The sequence below is a fragment of the Scyliorhinus torazame genome, chromosome 12 (genome assembly GCF_047496885.1).
Source record: "Scyliorhinus torazame isolate Kashiwa2021f chromosome 12, sScyTor2.1, whole genome shotgun sequence".
Lineage (NCBI taxonomy): Eukaryota > Metazoa > Chordata > Chondrichthyes > Carcharhiniformes > Scyliorhinidae > Scyliorhinus > Scyliorhinus torazame.
Genome location: NC_092718.1, coordinates 30,490,994 through 30,506,968, shown reverse-complemented (window position 1 = coordinate 30,506,968; position 15,975 = coordinate 30,490,994). Strand labels below are relative to the sequence as shown.

The 15,975-nt window shown below is 52.0% G+C and overlaps 1 protein-coding gene across 6 annotated transcripts in view; it reads left to right on the top strand.

The window, feature by feature from the left end:
- The window catches only part of sema6d (semaphorin 6D), a 424,805-nt gene that overhangs the window by 172,352 nt on the left and 236,478 nt on the right, over positions 1 to 15,975 (top strand). For all 6 annotated transcript variants that reach the window (XM_072470609.1, XM_072470613.1, XM_072470606.1 and 3 more), the window contains exon 3: positions 1,885 to 1,930. The gene's annotated coding sequence lies outside the window, so the exon portion shown is untranslated. The remainder of the gene's footprint in view (positions 1 to 1,884; positions 1,931 to 15,975) is intronic.

Below are 15,975 nucleotides of genomic sequence, written 5' to 3'. Positions count from 1 at the left end.
CTTGAATGCACTCAGGAGTCAGATAAGAGCTTTGCTCTGAAGTTATACTGCAATTTATGAACCTGTATTGACCTTAGGCACCTGATTTTGAGATGTTGTAAAGGTGATTTTTATGCTTCAACCTAAAATTAAAACCCAGTGATTTGTGAAAATAAAATAATTTGAAAATGAGTGGAAAATAAGGAGATGAAGCAAATGGAAAAAACGTAAAAATAAGATATTTCTAAAAAGGAAAATGACAGAAACACAAAGGGAAGCAAATTTAAAATGGAGAATCATTGCCCCGAAAAGGGAAAATGAAAGAAGATTGAAACCTCTGGCTGTGTAAAAATGTGTGCTATAGTTCAAGGAACAATTTATATGGAAAGAAGATTGGAAAGGAGCCAGAGTGGGAAATAAAGTCTCCTTCGTCTCTTTGGAGAAAGAGACTTGAGGTGGGAGTAGTTTGTGCTACTTTACTGCTGTTTCCCAGTGTTATTTGCTGAAATGTTAGGAAGTGCAATCATCCCCGATTTCCATATGTTAATAAGAATGAGAAAGCAGGAGGATTTTCTCTGTTCCCCGATATAAGGTGTAAATCATGAACCCGGTTACAAAAAGGATATTTATGATTTAATGAATGCGATAAGTAGGGGTGCAACTCATATATGAGGGCGGCACGGTAGCACAGTGGTTAGCATTGTTGCTTCACAGCTCCAGGGTCCCAGGTTCGATTCCCGGCTTGGGTCACTGTCTGTGCGGAGTCTGCACCTTCTCCCTGTGTCTGTGTGGGTTTCCTCCGGGTGCTTCGGTTTCCTCCCACAGTCCAAAGACATAGACATAGAATTTAAAGTGCAGAAGGAGGCCATTCAGCCAATCGAGTCTGCACCGGCCTTTGGATTGAGCACCCCACTTAAGCCCACACCTGTAACCCAGCAATCCCTCCCAACCCCTTTGGGCACTGAGGGCAATTTATCATGGTCAATCCACCTAACAAGCATGTTTTTGGACTGTGGGAGGAAACCGGAGCTCCTGGGGGAAACCCACGCAGACACAAGGAGAACGTGCAGACTCCGCACAGACAGTGACCCAAGCTGGGAATCGAACTGGGACCCTGGAGCTGTGAAGCGACAGTGCTACCCACTGTGCCACCCAAAGATATGCAAGTTAGGTGGATTGGCCATGCTAAATTGCCCTTAGTGTCCAAAAGAAAGGTTAGGTGGGGTTATTGAGTTACGGGGATAGGGTGGAGGTGTGGGCTTAAGGAGGGTGCACTTTCCAAGCGTCGGTGCAGACTCGATGGGCTGAATGGCCTCCTTCTGCACTGTAAAATTCTATGATTCTATGATATGTAAAGAATGCCACATGAAATATAAGGAATGATAGGTAATAGCAAAGGTGCTGTACTCTCTTGCACATAAGGTTCGCCTTTCCTCGTGAGTTTATTTTGAATAAATTCTCAAACTCCTGGTCCATTAGCCTCTGTTCTAAATGTTTTTTTAAACTTGCATTAATATAACCAATTAAGTGTAGTCACTGTTGTGATACAGAGAAACAGGGCAGCCAATCAGCACACAGCAAGATCCCACTAACAGCGATGCAATGGTGGACAGGATTGTCCAGTCCCACCCGCCCAGGAACCGGAAATTCCAGTCCGTGCTCACCGGCACTTTCAATGGTCCCTTTAGATTGTCCGTCTCACCCATGACAATTCCAACTGCGGGCGGGATCGGAAAATATGCCCCAATGCGTTTTTGTCAGGAGCTGGTCAAGGGATAAATATTGGTGGGGACATGGAGACGTAACTCCCCAGCTCCTCTTCAAAACAGTGCCACGGGATCTTTCATAGATCCCTTCACGTGAAAAATTATTTCTAATTATTTATCACTTTTCCCTCTCTTGCAGATCAGAAGGTGCCAGGAAAATATTGCGCCATATTGTAAACAAACAGGTAAGAAAGTTATCAGTTTAGATCCTGGGCTAGGGAAGAATATTGATGCACATGGAGCAGAATGAGCAAGCTGTACTTAATTTCCCTTGGTGTTGTCACGTAAGCAGGTTTAACTTGGAAGAGATTCCGAGACGGCCTGAACTGCATTACTTGATATTTACTGCTCTCCCAAAATTAAATTTTGACTGGCGGAACCGATGATGGATTAAAAGAGCAAATGTTTTTGTTTAAAGATGGCTTAGAGCAATATGGTTTCTCATGGCCAGCAACTGAAATGATGTAAAAAATGTTGATGTTTGAGTTCAGTTACATGACCGCTTACAGTATCTGCTGGTAAAAGTGTACTGATAATAGTCTTACAGGCATTGATGTTAACACATCAGTAATGAACAATGTGACACAGCGGTTAGCACTGCTGCCTCACAGCGCCAGGGACCCGGGTTCAATTCCGGTCTTGGGTGACTGTGTGGAAGTTGCACGTTCTCCATGTGCCTGCGTGGGTTTCCTCCGGGTGCTTCGGTTTCCTCCTACAGTCCAAAGATGTGCAGGTTAGGTGGATTGGGCTTGCTAAATTGCCTGTTAGTGTCCAGGGTTACGGGGATATGTAGGGTTCTCTTTCGGAGGGTCGGTGCAGACTCGAGGAGCCGGACAGCACGGTAGGGATTCTATGATTCTATGAATAATGAGTAATAAACCCACACAGAGGCTCCAATGTTTTGCTTTGTTGTCAGTAATCGAGGTACACTGGCTATCGCCACAACTTTCAAAAGTCGCAACTTGACCCTTGATCCACAAACTTAAATAGACATTGCATGATCAAAGCTCATTTGTAGAACATATTTCAGACTTACAAAGTAATTGAACTTGCAATCTTCAGATAGGAAGAAAGTCTCCATTCATTGTAAAATAATTGTTTTGATGTGCCTTTTCTGCTGTCCTGGAAAGGGAAATGAATGGAAATTTCCTGGGTATGCTCCCCTGTAATAATAATCTTTATTAGTGTCACAAGTAGGCTTACCTTAACACGGCAATGAAGTCACTGTGAAAATCCCCTAGTTGCCGCACTCTGCCGCCTGATCGGGTACATTGAGGGAGAATTCAGAATGTCCAATTCAGCTAACAGCACGTTTTTCGGAAACCCACGCAGACACGGGGAGAACGTGGAGACGCCGCACGGACAGTGACCCAAGCCGGGAATCGAACCCGGGTCCCCGGCGCTATGAAGCAACAGTGCCAACCACTGTGCTACCGTATATATCCATTTCATTCAAGCATCAGTGTAAAACTGGTGCTAACAGCGAAACTAACAGAAAAATTCAGCGCTGCCTTTGAATGGCACTGTTCACCTGGCACTTTGCAACATAACACCGGGGGCCAGAATGTACGGCAGAAACGCTGTGGTTGTATAATTTCGCTGACCAATATACCGGCACTAAGCTGGGGAAGAAGAAAGCACAGCTTTACGCGTTCAGACTCGAAGCTCTCCTTGGGGGGTGCCCACTGAAAGCAGGACAAACCGATTCCTTTGTGTGGGTGCCACCAAATGACTAGAATTATGACTTGTGCCACCTGGAGGGAGGTATTTCCTAAAATGTCAAAGAGCCAAAATAAGCTGCGAGGTTAAAGGTCATTGGCTCCCCCAGGCTGCAGGGCACACCTGTGACTTTCCGACGTTGCTTGGCAAGGTCACCTGAAGGTTAGAAAATCCAGCCGCTCTGTATCAAATGATTGCCTTTTTTCCTTGCTGCATTATTTGCCGAGAGCAACTAAGAGGTTTGAGTGTAACGCTGAAGTACGCTCAACAAAAATATAAGTTAGATGTAAATTTCTTTTAACATTATCAGCACATCGATGATGGCGGTGCGAGGGTTAAGTAAACCATGCACTGGTTTGCAAGGAAGTGACCGTTATAATACAGTAAAGCACAATATATTAGTCATCTGCTAGACTACCTGGGCGGGATTCTCCCAGCCCGCAGCAGAGTGCCCGCGCCGTCGTAAATGCCGTCGCGTTTTACGCCGGCGTCACGGGCCTGATCCGATGACTTATTCTGGCCCGCAAAAGGGGCCAGCACGGGCGTGTCGAGAAGAGTGGGGGGGCGTGGCGCCAAACCGGCGTCATTCGCGCGACGACCTGATGACGCGGCGCCACGTCGCTTAAAATGTGCGCGAGCGCCACAAAGCCAGTAGACTGGCGAGATGGACGCTCCCTGCCATGCCGCCCCGAGGTCCGTGACCACGACCTAGAGACGCTGCTGGAGCGGTCGAAGATAGCAGAGAGATCCTGTGCTGTCGACGTGGCCACCGGCACCCTGCCAGCACAGTGCGGAGGAATTGGCATGAGGTGCGCATTGCAGTAAGCGCGGTGGGGCAAACCCCACGGACAGCCGAGCAGTGCCGCAAGAAGGTGCACGACCTGACGAGGGCAGCCAGGGTGAGTACACCGAGACGTGCCCCTGGCACCACCCAACCCCTACCAGCCACACATGTGACACCTCCCCAGGAGTGTTGCCAAACCCCCCACTTGACCCTTGTGGGCTGCACACCCCTGGGAGCCGCCGTGGCCGGGTGCCCAGTGCTCCCATGCCATCAAATCAGCGACATCTGCGCGGGATGCTGTGTACCGACTAACTCTGATGCTTTGCTGCCCCCCACCCTCAGGAAAAGACCGCCCACAATCACAGGGAGCATGCGAGAACTGGAGGGGGTTCACCTGTACTGCACCCCCTCACAGTACACGAGCAGAGGGCACTGGACCTCATTGGCGGAGGTGGGGACCGGGAGTTTGCCCCTTGCCAGATTGGAGGTGCACCAGCAAGTGAGAGTCCCCTGCCTACCGTCACCCCCTTCCCCCCTCCCCAGCACACAGCCTCACCCCAATCCCCCCCCAGCACACACCCTCACCCCACCCTCCCCCCGCCCCCCCAGCACACACCCTCACCCCATCCCACCCCCACCCCACCCCCGCCCCCCCAGTACACACCCTCACCCCCCACCACGATGACGACCCAGACTTGGCGTCACTGCGCTCACCCACACCCCCCACCATCGCAGAGACTCGCATCTCGGTTGGGCACTTTAGTGATGAGGCTTCTGGGACACAGCAGCTGAAGGGCCGGATGGCCGGAGGGCAGCCCAGCCCCAGCAACCAGGTGTCGGGGGTGGATCAGGGCTTGTCTCCGCTCGCACCCCCATCCCATAGAGACGCTCGGGGGCCACCGGGCACCCTGAGGGAGGAGGAGATTCCGGGGCCCACCCCGGCGACTCCTGCAAAGGAGGTCCTGGAACACCGCGGATCCTCGGACTCCCACCGTCCCGTCCCAGGCGCATCTGGTGGGCAGTGGGCAGAACAGGGTGGCACCAAGCCATCCAGCATGCCCGCCGAGCAGCCTGGCCCATCCTAGCTGGGCTGCCCCAGGAAACGCACGGCAACGGGGAGCCAAGTAGCAGGGCCACCTCCATCCTGCTGTACCGTCTGGGGAAACACCTAGACATAGTGGTAAGGCCAGTAAGGCTAAGAAGTTTGACACCTAGTAAGTTGGCACGGGTGCAGGGCACAGTATAGTTATAGGGGCTAGGGCACTTGTATGTTACCGTTACAATTAAACTCACTGTTACACCAATGCAAGATGTCATATGTCCGGTGGCCGCTGGGTCGTGAAGGAGACTGAGTGACACTGTGTTCGAAGGTCGATGGAACGGTGAGCCCAGGTGGGTGTAAAGATTCCCCCCGCCGTACTCGGCACCCTGCCGCATGTCCGTGGGAGTGTCCGTTATGCGTACAGGGACCACCCACGTGGAGGGTGTAGCTGTGGCCATGAGTCAGACATTGGCTAACGATTTGGAGCTCACAGCTCATCGCAGAGCGGGTTGTCATCATCCTTCATGGCATTGAACACACCCGCTTCCACAGGCAATCGTGTGAGACCAGCCCGTTGTGCCGCAGTTGGAGGGTGCCGTGCATGTGATGGTGTGGCAGGTAAAGTAGTCGGGTGGTGAGGGAGGTGAGGGTGCTGGATGGTGAGGTGGGGCGGTACGGTGGTGCCAGTGCCCCTGCTCAGACTGCCACTACCCCCTAGTTGGTGAAACGTGCGGGGATTAACGCCTCATGTGCGCGCTGGCCAAGCCTGTGGCTTCGTGCAGCCTCCCGTCCATAACCCGCCCCTGTCGCGTCTGTTGCCCCCTCGTCCCCATCCTCCTCATGTGGAGAGGCGTCCCCTCCCGCAGCCTTCCCCTCTGCCCCCTCCTCCTCCACCTCCAGGACATCGCCCCTCTGCTGGGCAATATTGTGGAGGACGCAGCAGACAACAACGATGCGGCCGACCCTCTCCGAATGGTACTGGAGGGCCCCTCCAGAGAGGTCCAGGCACCTGAAGCGCATCTTCAACAGGCCAAAGCACCTCTCCACAACACCCCTGGTCGCTGCATGGGCTTCATTGTAGCGGGTCTCCGTGTCGGTCTGTGGCCTCCGTATAGGCGTCATCAGCCATGACCGCAACGGGTAACCCTTGTCACCCAGCAACCAGCGGGGGGGGGGGGGGGGGGGGGGGTGTCTCTCGAACATGGCAGGGATGAACAATTGTGCTAGGATAAACACATCAGATACACTGCCCGGGTACTGTGCGCAGATGTGCATGATCTTCATGCGGTGGTCACAGACCACCTGAATGTTCATGGAGTAGGTATCCTTTCCTGTTCATGAAGACGTCCCTGTTCTCCGCTGGAGGCCGCATGGTGATGTGCACCCCATCGATCGCCCCCTGTACCATGGGTATCCTAGCCATGGCAGCGAACCCTGCTTCCCGGGTATTCTAGTGGGTGAGGTCCACTGGGAATTGTATGTAGCGGTCCGCGATGTTGTACAGGGCGTCAGTCACTACACAGATGCACCTGTGCACCGATGGCTGGGAGATGCCAGAAAGGTCCCCACTCGGCAACTGGAACGACCCTGTCGCATCGACGTTCAGGGCCACCGTTACCTTGACGGCCACCGGGAGAGCATGTCCTCCCTCAGTGCCACGCGGTGCCTTGTGTGCCATAAGGTGGCAGATATGTGCGACCGTTTCCCGACTCATCCCGAGTCTCCTCCTGCATGCCCTGTCCGGCAGGTCCTCGAAGGAAATGTGGCACCGTTGGACACGTGGCCTCATGGGGCCCCTCTGGCATCTTGGCCCCAACACCACCTGCTCCTCATCCACATGGGTGTCATCATCCTGTGCATCCCCCTCATTGATCTGCTCGACGTCCGCCTTGGCCTCCTCCTGCGCCGGTCGGGCAGGCGGCCTTGCAGCCTCAGCGGGTCCCACCTGGCCTGCTGCAGCCTGTCCCTCTGCTGCAGCCGCTGCTGCCACAGCCGCTCTGAGCCGCATGCGCCGACGCTGCCACAGACCCATGCAGGCGCCACAGCCACGCATGCACCCGGACCCCTGGCCGCACCCTCCGTGCTCCGCCCAGTGCAGCCCGTCCCTCCTGATAGCGCCATATGCCCTCACTGCGGGATGCCAGGGTGCAAGCCCGCCCCTTGCTGCTGATGGATGCCGGCTGCTGGGAGATCTGCCCTTGGGGGGTGCCGCACCCATGGGCAAGACCCGGGGCCGTGCGGGCGGACAGCACCCGGGGACGGTGACCATTGCCTGGCCGCCGTTCAGGTGGCAGTGGCTCTGGCAATGCCCCGCACTGGCATGGCGACTGGCATGTCGTCCACATGCCCCCACGCTCTCCCCCCCCCCCGAACATGGAGGCCCCCCCCCCCTCGGCCGCAGCCCCGCCCATGTCCGTCCCGAGAGTGTCACGAACGGAATATGCCGGCCGCTCACCTCCTCTCCCGTACCGTCAGCCAGCACGACCGGCTGACGATTTTTATTTGCAGGTGTGAACGGCGCCGGCGTGACCTGGGGTCACGCTGTCGGGGCTTCGGCCCATACGGGCCGCAGAATCAACGGGACACCGGAGAATCGCGGGACTTGCGCGGCGCGGGGTCGGAGAATCCCGCCCCCTGTGTCTAATCCTTTAAATTGGCAGTGGCTAATAATGGTTAGGTACAGACCAGAGAGTTCAATCAAGAGGTTAGTGAAGAGGCTCACATTTGGGCAGGGTTTCTCCGGCCGTTGGCATTTTCTGTTCCCGGTGGTGTGTGGTGGCTTCAACAGGAAATCCCATTGACAACCGACGGGAACAGAGAATCCCTCTGCCAGTGAATGGCATGCCGCTGAGACGCATGTGGCTGGGGGTGGGGGGGGGGGGGGGGGCGGAGAATTCTTCCAATCCGCGCATGGCAGGTTTGGTGGCGGGCGGGCGGGCGAGTGCTAAAATCTAATTGGAGCCAATACCCCCACTGGCGTAAAATCATGTTGCAATTCTCCCAATGGCAGGTTAATGGTGGTTCGCTCTTCCCACTGGCTGGTGCTGGGAACGCCATTTGCATCTCATGAATGCTGACCAAAACAGCTGGCCGCCAGAATGCCATCAGGCCTTCCAATCTTGCACGCCAATGGGAAATTGCAAGGGTCTAAAACTTGATTGTTAAAGAGTGGCGTGCACAAGACGGCCCTCAGTTGGCAAGAGACTTTGAGGTGAGTGCAACAAAGCCTTTCTGCCATAGTGTTGCGCTGCTCCAGATGTGCTGTTCATCGAGACAGACCGGTTCCCACTCCCCATCTTCAAGCCCAGCTGATCTTGACAGGACTGGGCCGTGGGACTCATGCTGCCACCACAAAGGTCTGTAGTTTAACTAGGGGTGGAGTGCGTGGTGAGGCCGGAGAGTGGGGGGGGGGGTGCAGGAGAGGCCTGATGAAGGCCAGGTCAATGTGGAAGGAGGGAAGGAAGGGACAAGGGCTCATGATGGTAGGCAGAGGGGCAAGGAGGTGGATGATGAAGGTGAACAATTGAACAATGGAAGGCAGAGGGAAGACCAAGGGGAGGGAAGCTGGACCCCGACTCGACTACACAAAAAGCTCACAAACAAGGGGATCAAAGGAATGTCACATTGTACACTTTAAGGAGATGGTGAAGCCTTTAAATGGGGTGGGTAGAGGTCCAAGTGGGGCATGGGCGCCCCATGTTGAATCAAGGAACAGGCTTCTTCTTGAGGCTGCCAGCCTTTTCCCTCTGGGTTGCTGACATCCTGCACGATCTGGTGGACACAGGTGGGCTGGAGAGAGTGATATGAGTGTGCTGAACTGATGTTTAAATGTGGCGTCGGGACCTTTGAACCCGTCAGCTGGTGGCGGACGAACGAATCAGCTACCGGGAGATCCAGAGAGGAATTCATCTGTGCATGATTAATGAAATTCCGAGTGCAGAATCTTCCCCGGGTTCCTGCCATTCTGACCAGCGGGAAAGGCACCACTGGAGCCATCCCCACCCACCTTCATCTCAGAAAATGGAGAATTCTACCTGAGTTTTTTTCCCTGTTACCCACCAACAACATATCACTTCCTTCTGTACTAGGAACCACTGAGGAGAAAAATAAAATTCCTATGCAATGCTGAAGGATAAAACTTCCTTTCAAAGCTGGAAGTGATGGCATGGAATCTGAAATGCCAAGCAGCACGATTCACGCACATGCTGGTAATACTTGTTCAAAATCTGAACCTCACTTCTGAGCCTCGTACACATTGTTACTTGAATGGTCAAGCAAATGAATTGAAAGGTCTCTGGCTGTATCGTTCCTATTTTGACATGGTTCACAATCACAATGAAACCACTGTTTTCACGAGTGTTCAATGTGTTCCTTTCCTAACAAGTGTAGTCCAAAGTGGCTAATCACCACTGGGATAGATCTTGGGATAGATTGAACTCACTTTGAAAATAAACAAATTTTCTATTTTTCCCACTAAAGTGAATAATTTCACACTTCCCCACATCTGCCACCATCTTGACCAATCGCCTAACTGTTCTAAACCTTTGACGCCTTTTTAGCAAACATGAGTACATTACACTCAAACTCCTTCGCTAATAATTCATATAGATTGCAAATAGCTGAGGCCCACCCGCTGATTGTGTGGCGCTCTACTTGTTACACCATATTATTCTGGAAATGGCCTATTTATTCCTAGTCTTATTTTTTTGATATTTTTCTAATTAAAGGGGCATTTTAGCATCGCCAATCTATCTACCCTGCGCATCTTTGGGTTGTGGGTGTGAGACCCATGCAGACACGGGGAGAATGTGCAAACTCCACACGGACAGTGACCCGGGACCGGGATCGAACCTGGGTCCTCGGCGCCATGAGGCAGCAGTGCTAACCACTGCGCCGCCGTTTATTCCTATTCTGTTTTCCTTCTGTTAATCAATCGACAATCCATGTCAGAATGTTAGACCCCAATCCTCTGGGCCCTAATCCTGTATCACAACCTAATGTGTGGCACCTAATCGAATTGCTTCTGAAAATCCAAATGTATAACACCCTTTGGTTTCCCCTTTTCTGTCCAGCTCGTTAAACCTTCAAACAGTTCTAACAACTTTGTCGAACATGATTTCTCTTTCATTAAACCATGTTGATTCTCCCTAATTATATGGTGATTTTCCAAGTGTCCTGTTGCCACGCCCTTATTAATTAGATTATTCATGAAGGTTATTCAGGAAGGCCCCGCCTTCACAACCTTGCCCCTTGCCTGAGATGTAGTGAACCTCAGGTTAAATCATCAACAGTCAGCTCTCCCCCTCAAAGGGAAAAGCACCCTGTGGTCATCTGGGACTTGATGTGTTGGGTGTTCTGGATCACAAACAGGTCACCAACACTGGAAGTGGTGCAACTCTATTTTATTATTAGGTTAACTATATTGACATCCTTGAACTGTGGGTAAATGCAATACCAGCTTTTACTGTTGACCCTTGCCTAGTCCTAACCAGGTGATGCACTCAGCACATGGTGAATGTCTGTGTTGCAGGCTGTGAGCTCTGTGCTCCGAGCTGGCTGCTACTAGAATGAGCGGGAACTCTCCTGTCCCCTGTCTTTATAGTGCGTGTGCTCTCACTGGTGATTGGCTGTGGTGTTGTGCATGCTGATTGGTCCCACTGCATGTCCATCAGTGTGTGTGTGTGTCTGCACCATAATATACTGGTGTACATTATGACATCCCCCTTCTATATAAAGAACATGTGCCTGCATGACAATAAATATTGTGTAGTGAATGTACCTGACTATGTGTGTGTGTGTTATTTACATGACTATGTACATGAGGCTAATCTATTTACATGGGAAGGTGCCTGGTGCAGAGAAATAGGGTGTCACACCAACAATGAAATGAACATTATATACAAACTACTGGAACGATGAAACAGGATAACAGAACAGATCAAAGAGTCCAACATTGTAAAACTCATAAGTCAAATGTCTGAGGTGTGCGACAAATTCTGGTTGATCGTCAGGGTGGCACACCACTCGTTGTCTGGATCAATGCTGAGCACCGACAGCGGCTGGTGGTTTTGATTCGGGGACAGCCTGTTCTTTGTTATAACAGCGACTCGAAAAGGCTCCCTCGGTGTCACTGATCTGCGGGAAGTCGGAATCGGACTCAGTGAACATGGGTTGAATTGCCCGAACGTTCCTGCGAGGCTGGCTAAAGCGATGTGAATTGGCAGGCTGAGCTGCTCGACAGCAGGCAGCATAGTGGCCAAGTCTGCCACATCGTAGGCATTGTCGCGATTTTGCAGGACATGGCCGTTTTAAATGGGCGGAGCCACAGTTGCCGCACGTCGTGATGTCAGTACGCTCGTTGCGCCACCGCGCATGCGCAGTGCGGTCCTGCGTGGTGTGCGCCTGCGCATCACGTTCCTCCACATCACCGTCCCCTCGTTTGGCGCGTACAAGCGCGGGAGGCCGCGAAAAGCGTGCGAAATGGCCGCCCTGATCCAGGCTGCAGCCTTGGAGGTGTTCAATTGTTTGGACCTGTTCCGCCTCTTGGCGCGTCGTTTCAGCCACCTGTATGTAGGAGTACCGGCTGGTGGCATTTTCATGCAGGACATAGGTTTCGATGGCAGTCGCTAGGGTGAGTTGCTTAATTTTGAGGAGCTGCTGACGCAGGGCGTCCGTCAGAACACCAAATACGATCTGGTCGCGTATCATGGAGTCGGAGGTGGGCCCATAGCCGCAAGACTGCGCAAGGATGCGGAGGTGTGTTAAAAAGCATTGGAAAGACTCGTTCTTACCCTGCAAGCGCTGCTGGAACAGGAATCTTTCGAAGCTTTCATTGACCTCTATACTGAAGTGGGTTTCAAATTTGAGGAGAACCGTCTTGTACTTTGTCTTGTCCTCGTCGTCTGCGAATGTGAGGGAGTTGAAGATGTGGATGGCGTGTTGCCCAACCGTGGAGAGGAGCACAGCAATCTTTCTGGTGACCGAGGCGTTCTCCCTGTCCGTGGCCTCGAGGAAGAGCTGGAAGCGCTGTTTAAAAATCTTCCAATTGACCCCGAGATTGCCAGCGATGCGGAGCGGCGGCGGCGGGTTGATGTTCTCCATACTTGAGGATGCCGGAATGCTGATTAGTTGCAGGTGGGTCTCAGAAGTGCTAGTATGCAACCACTCCTTGTACCATGATGTGTTGGGTGTTCTGGATCACAAACAGGTCACCAACACTGGAAGTGGTGCAACTCTATTTTATTATAAGGTTAACTATATTAACATACTTGAACTGTGAATAAATGCAATACCAACTTTTACTGTTGACCTTTGTCTAGTCCTAACCAGGTGATGCACTCAGCACATGGTGAATGTCTGTGTTGCAGGCTGTGAGCTCTGTGCTCCGAGCTGGCTGCTACTAGAATGAGCGGGAACTCTCCTGTCCCCTGTCTTTATAGTGCGTGTGCTCTCACTGGTGATTGGCTGCGGTGTTGTGTATGCTGATTGGTCCCACTGCATGTCCATCAGTGTGTGTGTGTGTCTGCACCATAATATACTGGTGTATATTATGACAGGACTATGGCGACTTTACCTTACCTTACCTTTATTAATAGATTTTGGCCTACTTTCCTTACTGAAGATGTAGAACCTGGCTAACTGCAGCACAGTGGTTAGCACAGTTTCTTTACAGCTCCAGAGTCCCAGGTTCGATTCCCGGCTTGGGTCACTGTCTGTGCGGAGTCTGATTCTCCCCCTGTCTGCGTGGATTTTCTCCGGGTTCTCCGGATTCCTCCCACAGTCCAAAGATGTGCGTGTTAGGTGGATTGGCCGTGCTAAATTGCCCTTAGTGTCCAAAAAAGGTTGGGTCGGGTTACTGGGTTACGGGGATAGGGTGGAGGCGTGGGCTTGAGTAGGGTTCTCTTTCCAAAGGCCGGTGCAGACTCGATGGGCTGAATGGCCTACTTCAGCATTGTAAATTCCATGAACTGGCCTACAATTTCCTGTTTTCTCTCTCCCTCCTTTGTTGAACAGCAGTACGATTGGCTGCTGCCGGACATTGTTTCTGGCCATATGCACAATTCCATCAGGGATTGGGTAGCTGTTTACATACCTTGGGTAAGAGATCCAATGATACTGCACTTCAGAGGTACCAAGAGTCAACGCGGTTTCTATTTGTACATTACAAAGGAATTACAAAATTCTTCCCAAGGGACTGCTGTAACCCCATATATAACTGACAACAAAAACGCGACTACACTCTACCTGCTGGCAATATTGTACATCAGAAAAAAAATGCTGCTGTATTGTGTTCAGAATTGCATGAATTTTGAATTACTTTCTGGGAAGTTTCTATAAGACATGCAGAAATAACTAATGTGAAACTGCCTGTGAACTCTCTTCAGCAGGCTGCCATATAAAGATGTCCATGATCGCAACTTCTTTATTTTGAGATAGGATGATTGTGCTCCATTGTTTACTATTTAAGGTGCTCTTAATAAATAGTTTTCTGGAAGATGTATCATGGAAGGACAGTTTGAGAAAAATATGGGACTTGATTTAACGGGACAAAAACAGAGTCCCGTTTTGGGTGTGTTTAGTGGTTGTTTCTGGTGCCGGGAAAGACATCGTTATTTAACAGCACGTTAAATAGGGAAACATCCCACCAAAACCGCACTTACATAATTTCTTGCACTGATGAGCTCAGCTTGCCAGTACAGGAAGAGTATTCGCAGATCGGGCACCATTTTTAAATGCTGTCCTGATCTTTCAACCCCCCACCCCCCCCCCCCCCACCCCCCCTCAGCAACCCCACCACAGCCTCAGGATCTCCCCAACGTACCTCCTATGGGGTCCTTGATTTCCACCCCCCTCACCCACCTCTTAAGGGCAAGACATCCCAGGCCTGATCCCTGACACGGGGCAACCTGGCACCCGGGCACCTTGGCACTGCCAGCCTGCCAGTGCCACCCGGACATCCTGGCAGTGCAAGGTGCCCAGATGGCACTGCCAAGGTGCCAGACTGGCAGTGCTAAGGTGCCCTGGTGTCAGTGGGAGTGCAAGAGTACCACCGTGCCCAGAGCCAGACTAGCCAGGGAGACCCTCCCAGGTGCCGTTATGCCTAGTCCATGTTTGTGGAAAACAGTGATAAATGGTGGCATAGCGAGGTCTCCCAGGCACGGCCTTTATTTCCCGTGCCCTGGGAGAATACAGCGCAGATTATTATTATTATTATTTATTTATTTAGATCTCGCCCAGCAGAGGCGAGATCAAGATCACAGCGTCCCGTGAGATTCCATTAAATCTCACAGGACGTTTGGGGCATTTGCGAATCTTGCAAGAGGCCTCTCACGAGAGTAAACGGCCTTGTCTCGTCACCAAGTCGGGCGCGACAAGGCCATTAAATCACCCCCATGCTTTTTTTTAAGTCACCTGTGGGGATTTCTTGGTACCATGATAAAGATGAGGACTTACTCCTTCCAGAAAAATGGATCTGGCTCTAAGTACTCGGAGCAGTGTGGGCTAAAGGACAAGCAAAGAGAAAGGAAGAAGAGATATAAATCTAATGCACACATTTAGTGAATGGTTCAGTGATGCACCGTGGGATAATCGAGCAGCCTCTGTCTATTTTTCTCCCCCCCGCTCAAACTTTGATGCAACGATATTCCTTTGTGTTCATCTCTAATGTATTAACAGAGTATGAAGCTATTCATGGGAGTGGTGCCCCTCAAACTATATATAACTAATTGTCCCTTTCTAATGGCGAGAGCTGCCCTATGGTTCTTTATGGACTGTGACTAATTTACTTTACCGTACTTTAATGTGAATGGTATTTAATCAGGCAATTGAATAACAAATTACAATTTCATTACGTAGAATTTTGAGATTTCTCCCAGTGGTGTGGGAATGCATTCGGCAATTCCACTGATGTATAATATAGTCATTGAATTGTGGTGACAGAAACCTTCTGTTTCTTTACATGGGGGCTGAATTCTCCGCCCTCTCAGCCGCGTGTTTCTCGCCGTTTACTGGCTGTGGGAGTCTCTAGTCCCGCCGCTTGCCAGTGGGATTTCCCATTGAAGACACCCCACGCCACCGGGAAACCCGTGGGCGGAGGTGCGCTGCCGGTGGGAACAGAGAATCCCGGCAGCCAGAGAATTCTGGCCAATATTTTACCAGGGGTTTTGGGACCGAAATTTTGTAAAGACAGAGGGAGCGATTCTCTGCTCCCGCGCCGTTTCAGAGAATCGCCTCGGTCGCCAAATGTTCCCGTGACGCCGGTCCAACGCCCTCCCGCGATTCACAGAAGCGGCCAGATCAGCACAATCGCGTTTTGCGCGGCGCAGTCCAGTGAATCTACCGAGACAGCCAAAACGGCAGGTTCCCCCCGGCGGCGTCCACACCCGGTCGCTGCTGGCGAGAACAGTGCAGGAACGCTGGGGGGTGGCCTGCGGGGGGGGGGAGGGGGGATCCTGCACCGGGGGGGGGTCTCAAATGGGGTCTGGCCCGCAATTGGTGCCCACCGATCGTCGGGCAGGCCTCTCTGAAGGAGGACCACCTTTCTTCCGCAGCCCCGCAAGATCCATCGGACATCTTCTTGCGGGACGGACTCGGGGAGGACGGCAACCACGCGTGCGCGGGTAACGGCAGTTATGCGGCGCCAGCCGCGTCATGTATGCGGCGCCGCCAAGGCCTGGCGCGCATAA